Source organism: Mustelus asterias, chromosome 4 (genome assembly GCF_964213995.1).
Source record: "Mustelus asterias chromosome 4, sMusAst1.hap1.1, whole genome shotgun sequence".
In the NCBI taxonomy this organism is placed as follows: Eukaryota; Metazoa; Chordata; class Chondrichthyes; order Carcharhiniformes; family Triakidae; genus Mustelus; species Mustelus asterias.
The window spans coordinates 122,874,514-122,897,177 of NC_135804.1; positions in this window are offsets into that span (position 1 = coordinate 122,874,514).

Below are 22,664 nucleotides of genomic sequence, written 5' to 3' on the forward strand. Positions count from 1 at the left end.
CAATTTCTTAAATACTCTGGGATGTACATTATTGGGGCATGGGGATTCATTGGCCTTCAATCCCATCAATTTCCCCAATACTATTTCTATACTAATACCAATTTCCTTCAGTTCCTCTCTCTCACTGAAGAGTGTTCCCCAACATTTCTGTTATGTTATTTATGTCCTCTTTTGTGAAGACAGAACCAAAGTATGTAATGACTTGGTCAGCTATTTCTTTGTTCCACATTATAAATTCTCCAGTTTCTGACTGTCTTCACCAATCTTTTTCTCTTCATATGCATATAGAAACTTTTATAATCAGTTTTTATGTTCCCCCCAAGCTTACTTATGTACTCTATTTCCCCCTTAATCAATCACTTGGTCTTCCTTTGCTGAAATCTAAACTGCTCCCAATACTCAGGTCTTTTGCTTTTTCTGGCCAATTTATATGCCTCTTCCTTGGATCTAATATTAGCTCTAATTTCCCCTTATAAGCCATGGTTTGACCACCTTTCCCGTTTTACTTTTGCGCTGGACAATAATGGACAATTGTTGCAATTCATCCACACACTCTTTGAATGTTTGCATTGCCTATCCACTGTCATCCCTTTAAGCGCTGTTTCCTAATCCATCATAGTCAACTCATGCCTCATCACATCTTAGTCTCCTTCACATTAACTCTTGTCCATTAATTGTAAATTTAAGTTAGATTAGTTGCATTGACACGTGCACATTGACCATATCTTCCAGTCTCTGGATTGTTGGAGATTGGATTTACCCCTAAAATGCATTTCAGCACCTCATGGAGGTCCTGACATATTGATTCCGTGGGAATTGCCTGGGAAGTTTGAACTTACAATGGGCAATTTGCCTGCTCCCTTTGACACTCTCAGTTGGAGTCAGGGACTCTGGATAGTTCTGACTTAGCTGGATAATTACCCAAGAATTGCACTATGGTGGCACAGTGGTTAGCACTGCTTCCTCACAGACCTAATGACCTGCGTTCAATACCAAAGAACAAAGAACAAAGAACGGTACAGCACAGGAAACAGGCCCTTCGGCCCTCCAAGCCTGTGCCGCTCATTGGTCCAACTAGACCTTTCGTTTGTATCCCTCCATTCCCAGCCTTGAGTGAATGTGTGGAGTTTGCAGTTCTCCCCGTGTCTGCATGGGTTTCCACCGGGTGCTCAGGCTTTCCCCCACGGTCCAAAGATGAACAAGCTAGGTGGATTGGCCATGTTAAATTGCCCCCGAGTGTCTCAGAATGTGTAGGTTAGATGGATTAGCCTTGGTGAATGTGCAGGTTTATGGGGATTAGGCAGGGGAGAGGGCCTGGGTTAGACACTATATCAGAGAATTGATGCAAACTAGATTGGTTGAATGGTCTCCTTCTGCACTGTAGGGATTCTATAATTCTATGAATGTTAGACAGAAAAACCCAAGTTGAACTCCTGGGTGGCTACACAATTGATGCCCTCACCCCTACCCCTCCCCGCCCCCCCCTCCCCCTCCATCCCCCACACCCACGTCAGTCACTTACAATGACACCTCCAGCTTGACCTATTGACTACCCCCGATCCATCATCCGCACCCTGACCCCAACCACACCTTGACCCTCAATTCCCTCCAACCCAAATACCCATTCAGCCACCTTCACCAGTGGTCATCCTACCCAGCTGCAACCATAACCGCTTCCTACCATATTCAGCTGCAAAACTACCCAGCTGCCACCCAACTCACTCGCCATCTTACTCGGCTGCCAACCTTCCTGACTGCCCCCCGCTCACCTGCCATCCTGCCCAGCTGCAACCTTACACCAGTCCCAATCTTCCCACTTACCTCACCCACTTCAACACCTATACACTCATCCATTCACTCACCTATTCACTCATACATCCATTCACAAACACACCGAGAAGATTGGGGACCTAAAAACAGCAGGACACAGCAGCTAATGCCATAAAAAGGGTTCTGACTCTTGCGCAGATTCCCTTTGCTTCTCTCTGCAAGGATTCTTGTGCCGACGGAGTTCTGCTTTATTGTTGTTCTGAAGTTGAAGCCTGTTCAACCTATGCAGGTCAGTGGATAGTTTGCTGTTTGAACAGCATCGGAGACAGGACCTCTGACCCTGACTGGAAATTTTAGGCCATTATTTTACAACCGCCAAAATGGATCTGGAGTGCACTGCCTGTGATTATGGGGTGGACAGAATCAATTGGCATTGAAAAGAGAATTGGACAAGCACCTGAAAAAAGTAGAATTGTGGTAAAGAAGTGGAGTGGTGGGGGAGCTTGGAATTGGATTAACTGATTTTCTGTTTCAGAGCATGGAAATGATGAGCCAAATACGCTCCTTCTGTGTTGTGACCATTATTCAATTCTATGATTTCTTCTGTAATGTACATAGCTCTCCCAGATTCTATAAAATACTATTACAAACATTACATATTCCTCCCTCCAGGCAAATAAAACATTGATCTATAACTGTTTGACTGCAGTTAACCTCACTTTGAATGTATAATATTGCTGTCGTTATATAGATGTGTATGCTGAATTCATGAATTGTGTCATTAGAAATTTGCAGTCCATGCCCCGAGCTAATATAATTCTTTTCTGAATCTTATAGCGTTTCAGTGACACTGAAATCTCTTGAAGCACTTTCATGTCAACAGACCAAAGGACAGGTATTTAGAAAATTGACTTTTATTTGCAAGAAAATCTCTCATTGCTTTTCCCTCTCTATTCAAACATTTGCTACCTGTTTGATGTAATAGCTTAATTAGGACAGTCTTATAATTCAAATCATAGAAACCCTACAGTGCAGAAAGAGGCCATTTGGCCCATCGAGTCTGCACTGACCACAATCCCACCCAGGCCCCACTCCCTTATCCCTACATATTTACCAGCTAATCCCTCTAAACTACGCATCCCAGGACACTAAGGGGCAATTTTAGCATGGCCAATCAACCTAACCCGCACATCTTTGGACTGTGGGAGGAAACTGGAGCACCCGGAGGAAACCCACACAGACACAAGGAGAATGTGCAAACTCCACACAGACAGTGACCCAAGCCGGGAATCGAACCCAGGACCCTGGAGCTGTGAAGCAGCAGTGCTAACCACTGTGCTACCGTGCCGCCCTCTGAACACATTGAAAATTAGCATTTGCTTGACATGCTCGTTTTGATAGTTATTTTTCTCAAGTAGCTTAGTAAAATTTCTTCACCAGTTTGGCAATGTGCCACAAAGTTTAGGAAAGATCTTAAGTTAAATAATTTATCTGGAGATAAGCTCATCTTTGTAGAGGTAATGATCGGAGCATTATTACTGGCCTGGCTTGGCACAGAAACACTGGGTTATGGAAGGGGAGATAAAATGATCAATACCGGTTTCTGTTCCAGTATTGCAAACTGCGTGCATGTGACAGGCTGGATATGAATTCAGGATTTGACTTGGATATGATGGGCCGCTCCGTTCCCACACTCCATCATTCCACCAACATTCATTGACTTGACTGACACTCATAGATGAAGAATTGCATATTGGGTTTTCAGATTCAGGAGAACTGGATCACAGCAAGCGGGACTAGATTGGTTAACCCCTGAAAATTGAGGGCAGGATGTCAATGTTATGCTGCCTGCTCAATTCAATGATTTCTGTGAGCAGCCAGAACTCACTACTCTGTTCATTGGTTGGACCCATCAGCAAGGATCCCATATCTTGAGTGCTCAGCACTAGTTATTGGTAGTGATGATCAGAATAGCTAAAGGGGGACAAGTAGATGCAATAGACTTGGATTTCCAAAATGCATTCGATAAAGAACTGTACAAAGGTTAATTAATAAGATAAAGAGCCCATGGTGTTGGGGGTGGTATATTAGCATGGATAACTGATTTGCTAACTAGTAGGAGAGAGGGAGTTGATATAAGAGAGGCCTTCGCAGTATGGCAACCTGTAGTGAGTGGAGTGCCACACGGATCATTGCTGAGGACACAATTATTTATAACATATATTAATGTCTTGGATGAGGGAAGTGAGTGAACTATTACCAAGTTTGCAGATGACACAAAAATAGATGGGAAGGCGAGTGGTGAGGATAACACATTTGCTGAAATCTTGTGGCCGTTCACGGCGGCGGGATCTTATGGTCCTGCTGACTGCACACCCCCATCACAGATTTCCAGGCAGTGGGGGGTGTGTTCAACAGAAAACCATGTTGACAATAGCAGGACCATAAGACCCCACCGCCAGCGGGTGACCACTGTCTCCTGCTGAAACCAAACGTGTCACGGAGAAGGAGACAAATCTCGTCCAAAGAGTCTGCAGAAGGATATAGTGAGGTTAACTGAGTGGGCAAAAACTTAGGAGATGGAATATACTGTAGGAAAATGTGAAATTATGCATTTTGGTAGAAAGGATAAAGGTGCTGGAATTATTTAAATGGAGAAAGACTGCAGAAAACTCCAGTACAGAGGGATTTGAAGATCCTCAAGCATAAATTACAGAAAGCTAGCTTGCAAGGTCAGGATGTAATTGGGAAGGCAAATGGAATGTTGGCCTTTATTTCAAAGAGAATGAAGTATAAAAATAGGGTAGTCTTGCTAAAACTATGCATGGCACTAGTTAGACCATACCTTGAATACTGAGAATGGTTTTGGTGTCCTTATCTAAGAAAAGATATACTGACATTGGAGGCAGACCGGTGAATGTTCACCAGGTTGATCCCAGGGATGGAGGGATTTTCTTGAGAGGCGAGGTTGAGTAGTTTGGGCCTGTACTCATTAGAGTTGAGAAGAATGAGAGGCGATCTTATGAGACATATAGGATTCTCAGGGAGATTTACCGGATAGATGTTGTGAGGTTGTTTCCCCTTGTGGGAGAATTTAGGACCAGAGGGCATATTCTCAGAGTAAGGGATCAGCTTTTAAAACAGAGACTAGGAGGAATTTCTTCCTTCAGAGGGTAGTGAGTCTGTGGGATTCTTTACCACAAACGGCTACGGAGGCTGAGTTGTTTAGAACCATAGAACCATAGAAAATTACAGCTCAGAAACAGGCCTTTTGGCTCTTCTTGTCTGTGCCGAACCATTTTTTGCCTAGTCCCACTGACCTGCACTTGGACCATATCCCTCCACACCCCTCTCATCCATGAACCCGTCCAAGTTTTTCTTAAATGTTAAAAGTGACCCCGCTTTTACCTCTTTATCCAGCAGCTCATTCCACACTCCCACCACTCGCTGCGTGAAGAAGCCCCCCCTAATATTCCCTTTAAACTTTCACCCTTAACCCATGCCCTCTGGTTTTTTTCTCCCCTAGCCTCAGTGGAAAAAGCCTGCTTGCATTCACTCTATCTATACCCATCAAAATCTTATACACCTCTATCAAATCTCCCCTCAATCTTCTACGCTCCAGGGAATAAAGTCCCAACCTATTCAATCTCTCTCTGTAATTCAGCTTCTCAAGTCCCGGCAACATCCTTGTGAACCTTCTCTGCACTCTTTCAACCTTATTTACATCCTTCCTGTAACTAGGTGACCAAAACTGTACACAATGCTCTAAATTCGGCCTCACCAATGCCTTATATAACCTTACCATAACACTCCAACTTTTATACTCGATACTCCGATTTATAAAGGCCAATGTACCAAAGGCACTCTTTACGACCCTATCCACCTGTGACGTCACTTTTAGGGAATTCTGTACCTGTATTCCCAGATCCCTCTGTTCAACTGCACTCTTCAGAGTCCTACCATTTACCCTGTACGTTCTACTTTGGTTTGTCCTTCCAATGTGCAATATCTCACACTTCTCTGCGTTAAATTCCATTTGCCATTTTTCAGCCCATTTTTCTAGTTGGTCCAAATCCCTCTGTAAGCTTTGAAAACCTTCCTCACTGTCCACTACACCTCCAATCTTTGTATCATCAGCAAACTTGCTGATCCAATTTACCACATTATCATCCAGATCATTGATATAGATGACAAACAACAATGGACCCAACACCGATCCCTGCGGCACACCACTAGTCACAGGCCTCCACTCAGAGAAGCAATCATCCACAACCACTCTCTGGCTTCTTCCATTGAGCCAGTGTCTAATCCAATTTACTACCTCCCCATGTATACCTATATGTCTCATAAGGCTGAGATAGACAAATTTTTAATCAGTAAGGGAATCAAGGGTTATGGGGGTGTGGTGAACCATCGTTGGTTCCCACTGGATAGTGCTGAGCCAGGGGCTGGCCAGGACTACAAGGATGTACATATGTTACTGTTGGATTGTTCTATTGTTGCTGTTGGGTTAGGGTGGGGTTGTTACACCTGTGTATGATACTGTTGTGGCACATCCCAGTTGGGCTCCGCCTCCTGGGAGAGGTATAAGAGTCCCTGCTCTGGCCGGGACCCCTTCAGTCTGGGATAGTGTACATAAGTTCTGATAGCTTCATTAATAGTAAATAAAAGCCTTCATTTACTTAAGCCTCGAGCCTCGTGTCTAAATTGATGTGCATCAGGGGGTAAGGCAGGAAAGTGGAATTGAGGATTATCATATCAGATCAGAATGGCAGAGCGGATTCAATGAGCTGAATGGCCTACTTCCGCTCCTACATCTCATGTCCTATGGTCTCCTCATGGTCACTAATTTCACCCAACATTTTGGGGGCTTTTGCAAATGTTCCGCATCCAATAAACAAATGCAATGTTATCAGATTTCCAGGTCTATACCCCTTTCTTTAAACTTCATATCTAGCTGCCTCATTTTGGCTTTATGGTAAACATTATGAATGGAATGATGTGACTATGCGAGCAACCTCTGCTTAGCAGAAACTGTATTAGTTGCCGCTTCAAGGAATTTGTAAAAAGAAATGTTTGGGGCATCCCATGGGCAGTCTCAGTTAGTAAAACTTTTCTTTTCCCTTTCCAAAATGGAGGAAAGTGGGCTTTAAATATTTAAACCTTCAACAAGCACCAACGATTTGTTTTCCCTTTATATATCTGTAACTGGATTTGTACATTAAAATATAATCAGAAATGTATTATCAGTGCATCTCACCTTTTGCCTAGGATATGTTAATGCCCCACAGCAGTTGAGAAGACTTTTGAGGTGTTCCTTGACACTTATTTTTCATCTTAGAAAATATTATTTTGTTTGACTGCTGCTGAGGAGATTTAATATAATTTTTTTTTGCCAACTGGACTGTGACACACAAAATTAAATTGAATTTATTTCTTCTGTACTGCGGGTTGCATCTAAGATTATAAGGTTATAACTAACAATCATATGAACTACGTGCTTGGGTTATAAGCAGCTGAACTAAAAGCAACCTGGGAATTGAGAAGATGTACTAACTGGCTGGCAATATGGTGTTTGAAGTAGAGCAGCTGTAAACCCTGAAGCATTATACATATATATATATATGGAAGGAAATAGATAATTATTAAAAAGTTAGCATAAATATACTTAAAATGATGTGGTGTAGGGTCTATGCTGCAATTCTAACCTACCACATTTTGTGCATCTTTGATTCCAAGGGATGGGATATACAAATATAATGGGTCGCTGACTCAAAACTGTTCTGTTTCCACCTGGTAATTTAGATTGAAAATGGCCTGAATTCTGGTCAGTTTTTCATTGCTTCCTTTGTTCAGTTCTTTGTGTAAAGTGCCACATGAAAATTTTAATTAGGCTTCCCCACCACATTTCTTTAAAATGTTGTACAATCTGGGGCATGGCTCCAGGAGTTCACTCACATCACTGGCAGCTGGCTCAGCCCAAGTATGATGTTAGACGATGCATGCTTCTTCATCTGTAAGGTTCAAGACCTTTCCTGTCATGAAATCAGCAATTGAGCTACGGGCGAGATCTAGTTTTCGTGATAGCCTTAAGCCCCGGGGATCTCCAGGGTGGCATGGTGCCAACCTGGCAGTGCCAACCTGTTCCTTGGGGCATTACCAGGGCACTGCCCGACCATGTCCCTTGTCCGCTGGGGGCTACACTCTCTGTTGCGCCCCTGGGGAGACCCACATGACAGGTTCACATGTGTGTGAACCACGTCAATGTGACGTCGCGTCGGCACAGTTTCAATAAACAATGGGAGTTGAAGATACAGTGAAGGGGGTGGGGGGGATGGGTTAATTGTAATAAAGCAGGTTCAGGCCTGCTCTGGTGGCGAAAACTGTGGTTTCTGGATATTTAGCCCCTGCTGGCAATCTCGCAGATGGCAAACGCGGGCTCAAGATTTTGTTCACAATGTTACGCGTGACAGTGAATGTGTCACTCGGTGTTGTAAATTCATAAAACAACTCGTTCCTATAATATAACACTTCTCTTTTTAACTCCTGTGGTTTCTGAGGCCTGGGAAACCTAACTGACTCGCATTAAAGTTGGATAAGATATAAAATTTCAGGTTTACAGTCTCATAAGCAATTGATCCACTTCTTGAATCCTAGATGTTCATTAAGATTTGATTTTAATTTGATTTGATTTATTATTGTCACATGTATTAGCATATAGTGAAAAGTATTGTTTCTTGCGCGCTATACAGACAGAGCATACCGTTCATAGAAAAGGAAATGAGAGAGTGCAGAATGTAGAGTTACAGTCATAGCTAGGGTGTAGAGAAAGATTAAGTAATGCAAGGTAAGTTCATTCAAAAGTCTGACAGCAGCAGGGAAGAAGCTGCTCTTGAGTGGGTTGGTACGTGACCTCAGACTTTTGTATCTTTTTCCCGACGGAAGAAGGTGGAAGAGAGAATGTCCGGGGTACGTGGGGTCCTTAATTATGTTGGCTGCTTTGCCGAGGCAGCGGGAAGTGTAGACAGAGTCAATGGATGGAAGGCTGGTTTGCGTGATGTATTGGGCTACATTCATTACCTTTTGTAGTTCCTTGCGGTCTTGGGCAGAGCAGGAGCCATACCAAGCTGTGATACAACCAGAAAGAATGCTTTCTATGGTGCATCTGTAAAAGTTGGTGAGAGTCATAGGTGACATGCCAAATTTCCTCAGTCTTTTGAGAAAGTAGAGGCATCGGTGGGCTTTCTTAACTATACTGTCGGCATGGGGGGACCAGGACAGGTTGTTGGTGATCTGGACACCAAAAAACTTGAAGCTCTCGACCCTTTCTACTTCATCCCCGTTGATGTAGCGGGGGCATGTTCTCCTCTACGCTTCCTGAATTTTTGTAGACATTGAGGGAGAGATTATTGTCGCCGCACCAGTTCAGCAGTTTCTCTGTCTCGTCACTGTTAAGAGGATTTAAATAGGCTGGTGGAATGGGGCTAAGATGTAACAAATAAAGTTTAATTCAGAAAAGTTAAAATGATTCATTTTGAAAGGAAGCATGAAGAGAGGCAATATAAAATAAAAGGTACAATTCTAAAGGAGTAAATAAGCAGAGGAATCTTGGGGTACATGTGCACAAGTCATTGAAGGTGGCAGAAGAATTGAGAGAATGGTATTAAAGCGTAAAGTTTTATAAATAGGGCATTGAGTACAAAAGCAAAGAAGTTAGAATTAAACTTTATGAAAAGAAAACTGATTTGGCCTCAACTGAAGTGTCACATCCAATTTTGGGCACCAGACTTTAGGAAGGAGATGAAGGCATTAGAGAGATTGCAAAGAAAGGTTCATGGAAATGGTTTCAGGGATAAAGTTAGGGGATGGATTATAAAAGCTGGGGTAATTTCCTTGGAGAAGAGAAGATTAGAGAAGACTTGATAGAGGTTTTCAAAACCATGACGGGTCTGGAAAAAGCAGATAATAGGGAGAAACTGTTCCTGTTGGTGGAAGGGCGCGAACCAGAGGACACTGATTTATGGTGATTGGAAAAAGAAACAACGAGGACATAAAGAAAAAAATGTTTATGCAGTGAATGGTTCGGATCTGGGATGCAGTGCCTGACATGTGGCGAAGGCAGGTCTATTCAGGGATTCAAGAGAGTTAACTCATTACCTGAAATGAAAAGAAAATGCAGGGGAAAAGGTGGAAGAGCGGGACTAGGCGAGTTGCTCTCCGAGAGGGTTGGCAGCCATGATGGGCTGAATGACCTGCTTCTGTGCTGTAACCATTCCCTGGTTCTATGGTTCCAACACTGGCCCACCATCCTGCCATTGTTAAAACCAAAAATGGGTTCACAGTTGGCTTTGAGGGTGTTCTGCATTTTAAAATTTCACCTTCCCTTTCTGGGGGTTCGAAATTACCCCCTCAATTTGTGGAACAGTTGAATCATCCTCCTTCACTGACGTGACAGGATAGATGTGGAAAATGATATTTAACTGGTATCCTGGGTTTCAGCGACTGCTTTTAGCAGACAATGGGAGAAATTCAACTCATAGCTATCCATTTTGGGTTTGAAATTTGAATTAGGGAAGGAGTGATGGGACACCTTGCTCCTTGATGCTCAATATTCAGAAATAATATTTAGTATCCATATATTACTTGTAACAGAAGTGAAATTATTTATATAAAAAGTGTTAACAAGAACCTAGTAAAATTTATATTCTGTCAATAGGTGAGCAGGCAGCCCACCTACAGGGCCCGAATTTACCATCGCGTTGCGCCCATTTTTGGGTGCAAGAACTTGATAAAGTCAGGCATGAGGCATTTGAATGCATTCAAATTGGCTTACTGGGCTGCACGCCCAACTTTACCAACACTTCCCCCTTTACCACTGTGTTCGCCAATCTGGAATCGGCACGAAACAGACATGCTCCATAAAAGTCCGATTTGGGCGCTCCATCAGTGAGGGCGAGTGAGGAGGTAAGTGCCTAGCATCCGACAGCTCTCTGCTGCTGACGAGTGTCCTTTCGTTGCGGCCATTTTCTTTCTCAGCTCTGCGACAGTGTCGGGGAGTGGGGGCCGGGGAGGGTGTTGCTCAGCAAGGTGTCCGATGTCTGACTTGCAGCATGGATCCAGGTCTCAGCACTGACCTCGGGTCCTAGTGCAGAGAGATCTACCTTCCCCTTCACCCTACAGATGTCCAGCAGGGTGGTCCCCCTCATCTCCACCCTGGACCCTCCCACACAAGGCCCCCATCTCCTTCAGACTCCGATGGTTGTGTGTCACCTCCCTCCCTCTCCCTGGCCGAGTCACAGCAGGCCACAGCTGAGGGACTGAACAGAATTCTCTGAGTTTTCTTTCTTGGACTTCTTACTGACCTTCTTGAGAGAGAAGGTCAGTAAGAAGTCTCACAACACCAGGTTAAAGTGTTGTGTTCACCTGAAGAAGGAGTGACACTCTGAAAGCTTGTGCTACTAAATAAACCTGTTGGACTTTAACCTGATGTTGTGAGACTTCGTACAGTGCTTACCCCAGTCTAAGGCCGGCATCTCCACATCGAGACAGAAGGAGCCATGAAAGAAATGATGGTGTGACTCCTACAGAATGTCAGGTGGTGGCCCTTAGAGGGCAAGCGCAGTGGGGCTTTTGGGGGGGTAGGAAGGAGCTGCTTGGGGTTCAGGAGCTGGAAGCATGCAGAGTGCTGGGGATGGAAGGATCTGGGGAGATTTGGGGGAAGCACTCACCCTTGCCGCCCTGATGAGGTCATTGACTTTTTTCCAGCACCGTTTCCCGGTTCGGGGGGCCAGTGCCCTGGCACTGACTGAGGCAGTGACTGCCTCCCAGGCCACATTTTCAACAGCCCTCTATGTCCTCCTGGGGGGAAGAGCATGTCCTGCCTCACCTCTGCTGCATCCAGTAGCCTGTCCAGATCGCCCGCAGAAAAGTCTGGTCGTGCACACATTGTCCTGTACTGCCTGCCTGTCCATTGGTGGGTTTTTAATGAGCTGCCCCTCATTAGGGCAGATCAGCTGCAGGCAGTTTGGCAGAGCATTCCAGCAAGTTCCATGCAGTTTGCTTCTTAGCATTGAGGGGAATGCAAGTGAGCACTTGCATGTGTGCTGATGGTGGGGTGGGGGGATGGTGGATCACTGCCTCAATGATTGCGCACAGGGAGAGGGAGGGAGGTGACACACAGCCACCGGAGTCCGAAGGAGATGGGGGCCTTGTGTGGGAGGGTCTGGGGTGGGGTTGAGGGGGACCACCCTGCTGGATATCTGTAGGGTGGAGGGGAAGGTAGATCTCTCTGCCTGAGATCAGTGGGGGGGAAGGGGGAGGGTCCACTGCCACTCTGCCTGAGATCACTGGGGAAAGTGATCACTGGGGAGGGGGCCACGATCGGTCTGGGTGGTGGAGGGTGGGGGGATAAGGGGATCAGTAATGTTGTGGGGGTGGGGCAATGTCTGTGGGGGCCAGGGGGAGGCATTATCCAGCCCGGCAGCGATGTGGCGGGGGAGCAGTATTCTTATCATTTTTTTTTCTGAGAATGCGCAGTTGGAGGCGCCGATCAGAACTGCCGGGTTTTGGACACCTTAAGCCCTGCCCACAAGCTTGAGGAGCGCAATTCGGACTCACTGATATTGTTGCAGGCAGAGTGCGCATGGGGGGGACCTCGGAACGGGTCTAAAAGTTGGATCTGAAACTCTCCCAGTTTCAAATTCGCCCTGCACTTAAAATCAAAATGGTAAAATCGGGCCCACAGTATGTAAAATAAGCTTACTTTAGATCACACTGGGAGTCCTATTCCAGTTCAGGGATTAACACATTGCAGAAGATATGATTTTACCAGATTCTAAGAAGTTGAAGAGCAGTCCGTGAAGGACCCCTTGGAGGCTAATCAAGAAAATAACCATGACGTATTTTCAAAGTTATCTGCCTCTGTTGTCAGAAGGTATAGGAGTGCTTCTCCTTCCTCTGTGAAAATAATGTGAGATACTTCGGATTGGGTTCATGTCCCTTCAAGCCACCCTTCTAGCAGGGCCAACCAACTCAAAAGTTAGAGGTGGTCCAAACTGGGAATGCCTCAATGGGGAGCTGCATTAATATGTACATATGCATCCACAGCATGTAGCTTCCATTAAAATAAGGCCCAGTAGTGAATTAGGCTTGGGCATGGGGTTGTACCAAATCAGCCCATTTTAGGCACAAATTTTGTTTCTTTCCTTATAGATGTGTGATATTGTTATATAGGGCGGCATGGTGGCACAGTGGTTAGCACTGCTGCCTCACTGCGCCAGGGACCCAGGTTTAATTCCTGGCTTTGGTCACTGTCTGTGTGGAGTTTGTATGTTCTTATAGAGAACTTATAGAGACCTATAAGATAATGAAGGGGCTGGATAGGGTAGAGGTGGAGAGATTCTTTCCACTTAGAAAGGAAGCTAGAACTAGAGGGCACAGCCTCAAAATAAAGGGGGTTCAGTTTAGGACAGAGTTGAGGAGGAACTTCTTCTCTCAAAGGGTGGTGAATCTCTGGAATTCTCTGCCCACTGAAGTGGTGGAGGCTACCTCGTTGAATATGTTTAAATCGCGGATAGATGGATTCCTGATCGGTAAGTGAATTAGGGGTTATAGAGATCAGGCGGGTAAGTGGAACTGATCCACTTCAGATCAGCCATGATCTTATTGAATGGCGGGGCAGGCTCAAAGGGGTAGATGGCCTACTCCTGCTCCTATTTCTTATGTTCTTATGTTCTCCCTGTGGGTTTCCTCTGGGTGCTCCGGTTTCCTCCCACAGTCTGAAAGACGTGCTGGTGAGGTGCATTGACCTGAACAGATGCTGGAATGAGGCGACTGGGGGAATTTCACAGTGACTTCTTTGCAGTGTTAATGTAAGCCTTACATGTGACTAATAAATAAACTTTTTTTAGTTCACTGCATCAACATGTCTGTATTTTCATGTAGGAGATTGTTTTGCATGAATATTTAAGCAGCTTTCCTTCAAGATTACTTTTAATCAATCAGAATGATTTTTGTTTTATAGTTAACTGTGGTATTAGTTACATAGATTACTATCCCTACTACCTTGTTTCTTTTGGCGCGATCTTCTGGTTCTTCACGCCAAAGAGATCTTCTGGTCTCACCTATGGCGCACTTCCCACCATGTATTTCCCAGCGATGTGGGGTGAAATCAATGACAGTGATGGAACCAGAAGATCCCACGACTGGCCAATGGCATGCCCAGTAAGAGTTTTAACAACACCAGGTTACTCTTCTGTGTTTACCCCAGTCCAATGCCGGCATCTCCACATAATGGCATGCCACCAGTTACTGCCGAGAAATGAGGCAAGGGAGGTCACCTTGACTTGTTCCCTTTTTTTTACAATTCTAGCCTTCAAGCCAATCAGCATCCCAGTTTTGGTATTTGATTATTTTCTTGATCAGCTAATGCTGGACTCACTGGAGCCCAAATGCAACAACAATCTCAGCATGCTTCTGTGTTTGGCAGGCACATAAAGAGATGCCAATTAAAGATTTCTTAACAACATTCCCAATGATATAAACTCATTGAGGCTTTTCATCACTAAACTTTTGTACAGTACAATTTGATAACTTAAAACTTTATTCATTACACAGACATACCAATGAGATGAAGTCTACCACCTGCTATTTTTGTGAAGGGGTTCATCATACCTTGGGATATCCTACAACTAGTCAAGACTATGAAGAAACGCAAGGATTAATTAATGTCTTAATTAATGCATAAAAACAATATATAGAATCTGGAATACTATACAAACTATCCCAATGTACAGCTGTATTTAAAATGATCCAGGAGATTAAAAAGAATACAGTGTAGTCACAGTTTGTCCATTGTTGCATTTCTTCCCACCCAATAAGATAGGTATTTGGGGGGGGGGTCTAAATATGGCTCTGAAATATTTGTTGGATGTGGGTAAAATACAAGCTGTCAAAATTCCAAGGGCTGAAGCTTCCGGTCCTGCCCGCCAATGGATCTTCCGGTCCTGCCGCTGGTGTGCTGGATTCCACTGGATTCCCTGACGGTGCGGCCAGCAAGCAACACAAAATGTCGTTTACATTGGCGGGTTACCTCCACTGTCAGAGATCCTTGGGTACCAGCAACCTTAGGCGCAATTAATTGACTCTTAAAACAAACAGGTCAAGACACCATGTATCCAATGCAAGGTCTTTAATTCCTTGTGCACAAGGAGAACTCCCCCGTCCCCATCAAAATGGCTGGAGTGGTTCTGACGTTATAGAGAAACAACTCATCAGTTATAGCCAATTACAGCAAATCAGGAACAAGCATTTTGTTCACATCCTTCATTAAGATACATATTTGTCAATTAAATCCTGGCTTTTTACCCTTTCTCATTCGGTGAAAAATTGACTTCTGCTTATCCTTCATTTGCATAGCATATCCCCATATCTCGCCTTTGGTATTTGTTATGGAAAAATCTGGTTTTGTTCACCCTCTGGTGAAGGTCAAAAAGCAGAATGTTATGTGGGCTATGCAAGTGAAGGACTATCCTGAAAGCAGACAGGCTCCCTTGAAGGTCTGCAATTGATAACATTCTCACAAGCTGTTACAGGGAAGGCATAATTTTTAAAATCTGAGCATTTTAACTTCCACACCACCACCAGAAAACACGCCGTGCAGGGGGGCAGAAAATCCTGCCCCAAAGGTCAGTGGTGGAACAAGCATAGTCTTGTAACTGCGGCAACACACAAGCAAATGGCCTGCATCATAAAAATACAAGCAAAGGAGAACATAGGGACAAATAACATCTTGTCATATTTTGCGGATTTCACACTCGCCATTTCCTGGACAAGTCTCATAAGGAAATTTCATAGTCTTTATTAGACCAGGGTGTGCATCTCCAGCGAGTATCTAGGTCCCCAGGTGTGAAACAGGTCTTTGTCACCACAATCAAGGCATTCAACAGGGAATTAGACCAGTATCTGAAAAAGAAGCATTTGTTGGGTTACGGGGCGAAAGTGGGGGAATGGTACTAGGTGAATTGCTCATTCAGAAAGCTGGTGCAGTCACAACAGAGCCTTCTACTGTAACAATTTTGGTTTTGTGAGCTTAATGAACAGTATTCAGTCGGGACAGTTCATTTACAGTAATTACAAACTTTAATAATCTCCTTGAAATGTCAAAGACAACAAACAACTTCTCGTGCAGTAATAGTCAACATTAAACTTGCCCATGAAGCAGTTCTTTTCGAAGGTTATCCATTATCAGAGTCCAAGATTAATTCTCTCTCTATAGATTTGAGCCTGACTACTGAGCCAAGTGCAAGAGCCCATAACTTGAATTTCCAGGCTGCATAGTGCAGTACATCAAAAGGATTACAAAGAATCATAGCCCTGCCACTCTGCTTAAGTCCCCACCTAAGATAAAGCTGTCAATCAAATCTATTGCTTCAGAATGAAACCCCAAAATGTCAATCATATGGGATATTTTAATTAAGTAACTTGAGCCCTTCCTGAGAAATCTATTGATCTGATCCAACCGCTGTAATCAGGCTGTGATTACAAGACATTATTACTTGTGCTGACAGCGATCAAGAATTCGCCTGGACTTTAATGGGGATGATTTTTAGTAATGATTCAGGCACTACTGAGCTCCAAGGTGGTCAAGGTTGGGTCTTAAGCTGAAATGCTGGTTAGCCCACACTAAGTGTGAGACACACTGTCTTGGTTAAGGAGTTGAAGCATGCATTAGGAACAATTGCCCAGAGACTCATTAAGCAGCTGATTGCTGTAAATTGTATTTATCTAGCTTTCCCTTCAATGTATCTATGCTATTCTATCTATCTATTTATCAGTGGTACTGATCCACGTCAGATCAGCCATGATCTTATTGAATGGCGGGGCAGGCTCGAGGGGCTAGATGGCCTACTCCTGCTCCTATTTCTTATGTTCTTATGTTCTTATTCACTTCAACTATTTCGCTGAATGCCAGAAAGTTCCACAATCCAGCAACTCAATGGCTGAAGAAGTTTCTTCTGCATTCATTGTTAGATTTATTAATGAATATCTTTTATTGATGACGTCCAGTTTTGGGTTCCACCACAAGTGGAAACATCTACCCCATTGAATCTGTTAATAATTTTAAGGACCTCTATTTGGTTGCTTTCTCATTTTTAAAGAAAGTAATTCCAACCTGTTCAGTCTTCCTGATAGTCATAATCTCTCAATTCTGAGATGTTCTTTGTAAATATTTTAAACGCCGCCTCAGCGTCTTTATGTCCTTACTATAACAGAGACCAGAATGGTGAACTATATTCCATGGGCGGAATTTTACAAGAATGATTCTAAGTGTCCAGCTAGCGTGAAAATGAGAGAGTTGCAGATCTGTTTTGTGGGTGAGTTTTTATGCCTCATCTTGTGCACACAGTGCATGAAAAAGATGGCTAGACTGTTTCTAGTTGCCACAGACAGTTGGTGGGGCACAATTTGCCAGCCAACCAGCAGAGGGAGCTATTGCACATGTGCAGACCTCTGTGTCTGCACATGTGCAATAGCAACAGCAAAGGGAGCTATTGTGCATGTACTATAGCAACAGCAGAGCTCTGACAGACAGAGATAGAGAGAGATGTCAGGCCTCTGCTGTTGCAGGCAGCCTGAACACAGCCCCCCCTGCAATCATGGGGACCCGTGGCTGATCACAAGCCCCACACTGCCAAAAATGCAGCACCCGCCATCCCCCTGGTGTCCAGAGTGATCGTGCCCTCCGACTCCCCAACGACCACGATGCAGAGCAGCAGAGGGTCCTCCTTCCCTCGCCGATCGGGCCAGTTGCCCTGGTGTGGCCCCGCCCCACAAGCCCCCTCCACTATAAGCCCCACCCCTTCCAAGTTCCACCCACAAAAGCTCCACCTCTCCAGGTCCTGCCCCCAACGGCCCTTCCCCATAGGCCCTGCCCCCATAGGCCCCATCCCCTGGCACTGCCTGGTGAAAAACCACCATTTTCCTTGTACTGAATATCAGTGGTGACCATGTCACTCAAACTATTTTTAACTACTGGAAAAGCACCATTTACATTCTATTGTGTATGAATGACCATTAATCATGTGATTGAAACTGTTCTCTGCTACTGAAAATCTTTTACTCCAAAACCCAGAAGAGGCCTTGACTGTCTGCAGACCAACATCAACAACACCACAACAGCAGAGAAAGGCTGTGCCATCTTGCCTTTCAAGAACTGCAAGACTTAAACATCTTTCATACAGCTTCCTCCAGCCTTTTTTCTGAAAAGCTCTAAGATTACTTGAAAGCAATTGGACCTTCGATTACAACAGCCACCAGCTGGTACATGTCTCCATGGCGTGCTGAACAGCCTTCTCTTCAAAGGAAGCCTGCAGTTAATCTGCACCTGACCCCAGATGTCTGAACTTACCTGAACTACATTTTCAGAGGTAGTAAATCTCCCCTCCTCACTAAACTCTCAGAGACACACAAACTGCTAATTATTCCATTTTGTTTTAATACTTATAGAAATGCACAACCTTACTTAATTATATCCTTCTTGGGTGTGTGATGTGTCATTGCTGCAATGTTAGACTTTCCAGGGTGAGTTCGTAAATCCTTCTTGTTTAAATCCATGGAAGTCCCCTGCTGGTGACTTTTAAATTGACCGCACATTAAATGGGAGGTTTGGAAACAAACACATCCACCTTTTCAAAAATAAACTACATTGATTATGGACAGAAGGGAAATGGGAATCAGGGCTTCAGCTTATCCCTCTCTCCTGTCTATAACATACGTGTCCCTACCTTTGAAGCAGAATCTCTGGGTCTGAGTCCCATCCCCACGATGTGATGGTCCAGGAAGTTGCGTTCATAATGTGACCTATCGGGTTGAATATCAACCTGCAGATTCAATGCACATCAATGGCAGGCAGTAAGAATGGGAGAGATTCCTGGTCAGCCTCATGATGAAAAGAAAGTCGGAGCATCCACCATCACTATTCATAGCTCCAGATTACAACATGCACGTAAATGTGCATTTTACCTCAGCTACACGAAAACTCACTGGGTGGAATTTCCCCCAAAGCCTGCCACGGGAATCGTAGCGGGTGGGACACGGACCATGCACAAGTCTGTTAACCTCGGGCGGGATTTTCCGGCCTTGGGTTGAGCACAGCCAGAAAATCCCACCCACTGAATGAATTGTAACATAGCACCACCAGCAGTCCTAGATTTCATTGATCTTCTCCTCCATTTAAACTCACGATCTGCATCCAAACACGTTAGCATATTCAACCATTCTTCTTCCCACAGGAACAAGCAAAAGTTATTTATTATTGCCTTTGACATCCAATACTGTACTGTTTATTCCCTGCAGTTTGCAGAAGCAGATGGTAGCAACCAGTTTAATCCTGTGAGGATGATGACCATCAAGAAAGAATCTAAGCAAATAATCCGCCAGAAACAAAAATGCTTCATTTTTGCCACAAACTATAAATTGTATTAACCACAGGACAGCAGGGATTCATTCTGCGATTCTGGAGCTGGATAATGCAAATTTGCCAGAAATCAAAATCCTTTACAAATCATTCTTGTTCAAAACCACAGGATAGCAGGATGGGATGAACACAACTGAATTCTCAGGGATGGTAAACAGAGTTACATCAAATCAATAAAGTAAGGTTGATCAATCAATAAGGATCTTAATTCAACCACTAAAGATGGTCCACATGTTCAAATTATATACCATTCAGTCATTCGCAATGGAGGTGTGGTAGCCTAGTGGTTATTGAAGTACACTAGTGAAACTTGGCCTATTTATTCTAAACCCCAACATCACGAGTTATGGAATTGATTTCAGTAAATTTAATAATGATACTGATACTTGGAATAATGATACTGATACTTGGAAAAATAACCTCCTGCATTATCATTAAAAACAGACTGATTGTTCAGGAAGGAATAGAATCCCTACAGTGCAAAAGGAGGCCATTCGGCCTATTCAGTCTGCACCCACTCCCCAAAAGAGCATCTCATCCAGGCCCATCCCTGTAACCCAGTGCATTTACCATAGCCAATGCCCCTAACCTACACATCTCTGGACTCCAAGGGACAATTTAGCATGGTCAATCCATCTAACCTGCACATCTTTGGACTGGGAGGAAACCGGAGCAGACATGGGGAGAATGTGCAAACTTCAGACAGACAGTCACCCAAGGCCAGAATTAAACCTGGTTCCCTGGTGCTGTGAGGTAGCAGAGTTAGCCATTGTGCCACTATGCTAGAATTTTCAAAGTGAGGGCAGAAGGTACCACTTCTACATTGTCTGGACTGCATACAAATTCTGTTTCTACCACATGGTTGACTCATTGGAGTGAATCTGAAATGTTAAAGAGAGCCAGATTTGAGTGTAGGCAGGTAATTAGGGCCCTTAGGTAGTTAAGTAGTGATAACGTGGGAACTCAACATGATCCTGTGCACTTTCGGTTTAACCCAAGTGGGTTTACAGGCAAGTGGGAAACCCTTTGGATAAGTACTTAAAATATTCAGAATTGCAATTAGCTGAGAACTTAACACAGCAGTCTGGCCTTAACAGTCAGTGCACAGGTTTTTAAAAGTTTTTTAAAAAGTTTATTTATTAGTCACAAGTAAGGCTTACGTTAATACTGCAATGAAGTGAAATTTCCCTAGTCGCCACAGTCCAGCGCCTGGTTGGGTCAATGCACCTAACCATCAGAATGTGGGAGGAAACCTGAACACCCAGAGGAAACCTACGCAGACACGGGGAGAACGTGCAAACTCCACACAGACAGTGGAGACCTGAGCCGGGATTCGAACCAGGATCCCCTGAGCGATGTGGAATTCACCATGTTCAACCATGTGATAATACAATGGGGAGTATGGTGGCACAGTGGTTAGCACTGCTGCCTCACAGCTCCAGGGACCTGGATTCGATTCTCGGCTTGGGTCACTGTCTGTGTGGAGTCTGCACGTTCTCCTCGTGTCTGCGTGAGTTTCCTCCGGGTGCTCCGGTGTCCTCCCACAGTCCAAAGATGTGTGGGTTAGGTTGATTGGCCATGCTAAAATTGACCCTTAGTGTCCTGTGATGCATAGGTTAGAGGGATTAGTGGGGTAAATATGTGGGTTTATGGGGATAGGGTGGGATTGTTGTTGGTGCAGACTCGATGGGTCGAATGGCCTCCTCTTGCACTCAAGGGTTTCTATGTTTCTATGATTTCTGAGTACTTCTTCAGTGAAACCTGCAGGTTGAGAATCCTTCACCTGGTGAAACAGAACAGCTGTAGGTGAGAGGTGCCTGCCCACAGCATCTTTCACTGAGAGTGTGCTCTTACTGCATAATAGATGATTGCCAATTGGGAAGTCAGTTCACTGTCGTGGAACTTAGTCATCCTGACTTTACTTATCAGAACCTTTTCCATGACATAGGAGCAGGTTATGTAGCTGTAGCTTGCACCTCTGATGAGGATCAAGAGGCCAGTACGAGCCACCTGCACAGGATACAAGGAATGGACAGAGGGATCCATCTCAATGAGAGCAAGATCCTAGACACAGGGTGTACCTGTACCTCAGAGACTTATGGTTTCATGGCAAGCCACTGATTTTCAATGTGGAATAGTGATCCTGATGCCCAGATAATTTCTGGTCCCTACTCACTGCTGCATCTGTGTCACTCAAGCAGTTTAATAGGCCATGAATTGGAAGCAAACAGGTTCCTCACTCTCCTCCCTCTTTCTTCCCTCACTTTGAAAATTCTAGCATGGCCTCACAGCTTCAGGGACCCATGTTTAATTCTGGCCTTGGGTGACTGTCCGTGTGAAGTTTGCACATTCTCCCCATATTTGCATTAGTTTCCCCCGAGTGCTTCGGTTTCCTTCCACAGTCCAAAGATGTGCAGGTTAGGTGGATTGACCATGCTAAATTGTCCCTTGGCGTCCAGAGATGTGTAGGTTAGGGGCATTAACTATGGTAAATGCACAGGGTTACAGGGATACGGCAGGGGTTGGCCTGGATGGGATGCTCTTTTGGAGAGTGGATGCAAACTGAATGGGCTGAATGGCCTCCTTCTGCACCGTAGGGATTCTATGGCCTTCTGTGAGTCAGGACATTGATATCCCTTTTTCAAGCATTCTTTTCAAAGTGCACCTGCTCCTGTGCTCACCCCCATGGCCGATTGAAAATCCTGGTCCTACTAGACTTCTTGTGAACCATGCATTTCCAGTCCAGTGACCATTACGCTGACTGTCATTGGAGGCCGTCCCCTGCAACCCGTCCCTTCTCAGCTGGTTTTCTGCTTCTCGCTGAAGTTCTGCACTCTTTTTTTCCCTGTAAGGAAAGAAAGCAGAGTTGTGAGTACGAAATTGTGTGGAAGAGTCTGCACCAACAACAATCCCACCCTATCCCCGTAAACCCACATGTTTACCCCACTAATCCCTTTAACCTATCTAGGGGCAAATTCTAGAGCTCTCTCTCCATCAAAAAGATATTTAGGCTACTCAACTGCAAGTTTCAAAACTGAGACTGATAGATTTTTATTAGCTAGTGGTATTAAGAGTCAGCGAGGGAGATTCATAGAGTTAAGCTATAGAGCAACCATTATCTCAGTGAATGATGGAACAGGTTTAAGGGGCTAATTGTCTTAGTCCTGTGTTCCTATGTTGCTTCCATTGTGGAAGATTCATTTTTGAAGGTTTTGTTCTTGATACCATCTTTGCAATGTATTGATTCAGGAAATAGTTAATGCAAGGCTGAACACAGTAACCGTTGTGTTTTCTTGTGACATCTTACCCAAGGCCTTACACCTGCTATCCTCCTGGCCAATGTGGTGAATAAATGTCAGAGCACATGATTGAGATTTGCTCAACCAATTTATCTACTGATAATTCGAGCTGTTCGGAT